This window comes from Schistocerca serialis, chromosome 5 (genome assembly GCF_023864345.2).
Source record: "Schistocerca serialis cubense isolate TAMUIC-IGC-003099 chromosome 5, iqSchSeri2.2, whole genome shotgun sequence".
Taxonomy (NCBI): domain Eukaryota; kingdom Metazoa; phylum Arthropoda; class Insecta; order Orthoptera; family Acrididae; genus Schistocerca; species Schistocerca serialis.
The window spans coordinates 581,259,579-581,264,417 of NC_064642.1; the positions used below are offsets into that span (position 1 = coordinate 581,259,579).

The following is a 4,839-nucleotide window of genomic DNA, read 5'->3' on the forward strand; positions in this document are numbered from 1 at the left end:
TTGATTGATAGAGCTTTGGGTGCCTTTCTAAGGGGTATTGTGCCAAATTTTGCCCGATGACGTTTTAGATCATCAAAAACCCAAGCTGGTTGCGGGCCCTGCCTATAATGCTCCCAGACTTTCAATTGGGAAGGGTTCCGACGACCTTTCTGGCCAGGGTAGAGCTTGGCAAACAAGAAGACAAGCAGTGCAAACTCTCGCCGTGTGCGGACGGATATTTTCTTACTGAAACGTAAGCCCGAGATGGCTTGCTACGAAGGGCAACAAAATCAGGCGTATAGTATCGTCGACGTACCGACGTACTGCAGGTACCACAGGTGATAACCGAAGGGATCCTGGTATGAAATGAAAGGCGACCCCAGACCATACTCCCGGTTGTCGGGCCGTACGGCGGGCGATATTCAGGTTGGTATCCGACTGCTGTTTGGAGCGTGTCGACACATATATTCGCTGGACATCGGGACTCGGTTCGAAGCGGGACTCATAACTGAAAACAATTCTACTTAAGTCGATGAGATTCCAGGCAGAAGACGTGTCTGGAGACACTCCAGACAGTGGTGAGTTACCAACCTGACTGCCACTCCTATATGGCCAGACAACAAGGATTGATGGTCTGGGGTGCCATTTCCTATCATAGCGGGATCGGTTCGGGTGTCATCTACGGGGCTTCACACCCAACACCTCCGTCAATCAATATCAAGCACAATAATTGCTTGCATATGGCCCAGAGGTATACCAACACATTATTGACTGCTGAATTTATGAAGCTCGTTCTCTTGACCAGCCAACGGCCTTGTTCCAGTGGTAACACCGGTTCCCATCAGATGACCGAAGTTAAGCGCTGTCGGGCTGGGCTAGCACTTGGATGGGTGACCATCCGGTCTGCCGAGCGCTGTTGGCAAGTGGGCTGCACTCAGCCCTTGTTAGACAAACTGAGGTGCTACTTGATTGAGAAGTAGCGGCTCGGGTTTCGTAAACTGATATACGGTCAAGAGCGGTGTGCTGACCACACGCCCCTCCATGTCCGCATCCAGTGACGCCTTGGTGAGAATAGGGTTATAAATATAAAAAGAAATGGGGATAATGGCACGGCGGCCGGCCAGTACCGTTGGGCCTTCATGGCCTGTTCGGACGGAGTTTTTCTCTTGACTAAACTATCTAATTTTCTCTGAAATTATAATCGTTTGTTTGTATGAACACATACATCTCCTCTACCAATTTCAGTCCCTTTCGGAAAATTCCTTCGTGGTTACTCATTTCTTTTAACGTAGTTCAAACCACAACGGAGGGGTATCTGATGAGATGAAAGGGTAACTTGTGGTTTCTTTCTGAAGATAGGCAGTGGCCTTTTCAGTAGCTAATGGGCAAGAGTCTGGATAATTGACTGTTGTGGCCTCTTAATATCAGCTAACATTATTTTGATATTTTGGTACAGAGAACGGCAGAAATGCAAGAAGATAGTACAGCTGTAATATTTTCCAGAGGGCATGCAGTTCTACTGTGTGATTTAACCATGACTGCTTCATCTTGCGTAAAATGTTCTGGAGGTCCATGCGGGGACTACTCAGCAGGCTATTCTCAACAGTAAGACAAAATTGTAACTCTATGCGTAGGAACGTGGAATGTTAGCTCCCCCAAGAGAGTTGGGGGAGGGAAACAGGATTTATAGTCAGGTGAGAACAGGGCTATAAATATAAAAAGGAAATGGGGATAATACAGAAGTAAGAAAATGGGAAAATAGAGATATTGGTAAGCTGCTATGAACGGCGTAGTGAAAGCATAACCGTAGCCACGACAGACAGGAAACCAGTGTCCACCGCATTAGTACAAGTTTATATGCCAACCATCTCAGCAGACGATGAAGAGATTAAAATGTAAACATGAAGCAATAAAAGAAATTATTCAGATGGGTAAGACAGGCGAAAATGTAACTGTAAGGGGGAATCCCATATAAGGAATAGGAAAATAAGGAAATATAGGAGAAGAAAGCTGGGGGAGAGAAATAAAAGAAAAACCATCCCGTAGAATTTAATTATTGCTAACAGTTGATTTAATAAGCATGTAGGAATGTTATATGGATGTACGTGGAAAGCTGGAGACAGTGGAAGGATTCAGACTCATTATGTTATAGTAACACAGATATCAAAAAGAGACCTGGAAACTGTTGCGTCCATGGGCAGGTGTATACCCAGGCCGGTTTTTATTGGTTATACACTGCAGAGCAGAACTGAATAAACTGTGAAAAGGTAGAACATTAAGGTGATAGGACTAAAATAAACTGAAAATACCAGAGTATTGTTAATAGTTTCAGAGGGAGTGTAGGCAAATATTGATTGAAACAGGGGAAAAGTATAGAATACAACACCAATGGGCAGCTTTGAGAGACGAAATAGTGAAGGTAGCAGCGGACGAATGGGTAGAAAGACAAGATATAGTAGAAACTCGTTGATAATTGAAGCTTTATTGAATCAACTGTTGAAAGTAGGAAAGAAATATAAACATATACCAACTGAAATAGGCAAAATAGAATACAGTGTATACAAAACTGGACAAGTGCGAGTATGACTAGCGTCCAGAGGCTTCCGTTCAAAGTTAATTATGTGTATAAATAGTTGACCTATAGGTTTCGATGTGACAAACGACCGTTTCTTTTGAGGGCATTGACTTAAAACCTTAATTTTTTTTTTTACGTCGCCGAGGGACCACACACCTCAGTCTTTTGACAAATATTTAAATTTAAATACCTCTAGTCGTTAGTGGGAAAAGGGTCTTAGTATTTGATACAAATATCAAATTCATTTCTTTACCCGTTCCTGAGCAAAAGACGTCTTAATAGATTGAGAGACAGACGGACAAAAAAAGACTCTATAGGGGTCCCGTTTTCACCGAAATGAGTTTGTACTTCCGAGAGAATAAAAGCAACTGTATGAGTACTAAGATATGACGAGAAAGTAGCACTAAGCCAAGGAGGAAAGATGAGAAGTGGAAGTAATAAAGAGAACGGCTACGCAAGGAAAATGAACTTGAAGCTAAGTATACAAAGAGAAAAAAATAAGAGACCTGATATTGTGAGACCAAAATGAAAACAAGGTTTCTTGATAAGACGATATTCCCTCAGACTCATTGGATCACCTAAGAGGTGTCGAAGGGGCTGTGTAGCCCTCAGCGATTCGTCATCACAAGACGTGCAATGGTCATTCAGATTTCTCATGCCGAAGTTATTCAGTGATGCTCTGCAGATACATCGATGTCTTTTTGACCCCATTCTGATATAGACTATCGAGGCATGAATTTATAAGGGACAGTCGAATAAAAATGAGGCAGATGGTTCAAATGGCTCTGAGCACTATGGGACTCAACTGCTGAGGTCATTAGTCCCCTAGAACTTAGAACTAGTTAAACCTAACTAACCTAAGGACATCACAAACATCCATGCCCGAGGCAGGAGTCGAACCTGCGACCGTAGCGGTCTTGCGGTTCCAGACTGCAGCGCCTTTAACCGCACGGCCACGTCGACCGGCTGAGGCAGATGGAAAAAAGTAAGTAAACTGTTTATTATTTCAAAAGAAATCTCCATACTGCTAATACACGTATCCCACTGTGAGACAATACGGTCAATGCTTTCATGGAGAAACGTTTACAGTTGCCTACGGAACCATGATTGTCCTGTAGCGTGCACGTCTTCGACCGAAAGAAATCGACAGCCACGAAAATGTGGAAATCGCTTGGGGGAGAGTTCGGGTTTGTATGGGGGATATGTAAGGGCTTCCCAGCGATACTTATGAAGCGCGGTCAAAGCCACCTTGGCAACATGTGGTCGGTCATTATCCTGCAACAGAACGATTCTGTCCGTCTACATTCCTGGGCGTTTGGACTTGATGGCGCGCTTCAGTTTTTGCAAAGTGTCCACGTACTGCTGTGATAATAATTGTTGCACTGTGTTCCAGAAATTCAATGAGCAGCTATTTACTTCATTGTGAAGTAAGTATTGTGGCATAACCGCCTGAATGATAACCATGGAAGACAACTAAAAGAAGCCATTATGGATCCAACCTACAGGAACTGAATGCACCTCATAATCCACCAACCTGATATGGGAGGGTCAGATACTGACGTCACTTTAGCATATGCGGCACCGGCGAGCCATGTGAAAGGCTGGAAGGTTGAGAGTGGAACGATATCGAGTGATCACAGTGTCATACATTATATATTCACTGAAAGGGAAATACAAGACGTCACGGTAAACGAGCGAATACGACCCAAATACAATATGAAGGACGCTAACTGGGAATAACTAAGACGGGTGTTATAGTGTCTGGGAACTCCATGGCTGGGCGATAATGTTAATGTTAAAGTGCAAGAACTGACAGTGACTATACAAAGAGCAATGGAGGCATCGATACCTGTCAGAACAGGTCACTCTAAGGGAGTACCTTATATCTGGACCGAGGCGCTGTCCAGTCACGCGTCGCTAATTTCAACGTATCCATCCTTCGTGGCGGGTAATAAAATTATGATGTTTGGTTTGTGGGGCGCTCAACTGCGCGGTCGTCAGCGCCCGTACAAAGTCCCAATTTTTACAGAGTCCAATTTTTACACAATCCAGTGAAGCCACTGTCACGAATGATGATGAAATCATGAGGACAACACAAACATCCAGTTCCCGGGCAGATACAATAATAAAATGAGAAAAATAATTAAATTGAGGAAAAAGTATCTAATACACGATTGAAGGTTCGCCTTGGGAAGGACACGTCAAACTGACTTCCATGTGAAAAGTCATAACAAGTATTAATTGAGACTTTATAGAAAAGAACATGCATGTTCGGCTTTTAAGAA

General features: G+C 43.5%; 1 pseudogene; it reads left to right on the plus strand.

Annotated features, from left to right (window-relative positions):
• Window positions 1-783: 783 nt before the first annotated feature.
• Window positions 784-901, plus strand: LOC126482962 (5S ribosomal RNA; annotated as a pseudogene).
• The last annotated feature ends 3,938 nt before the right edge of the window (window positions 902-4,839 follow it).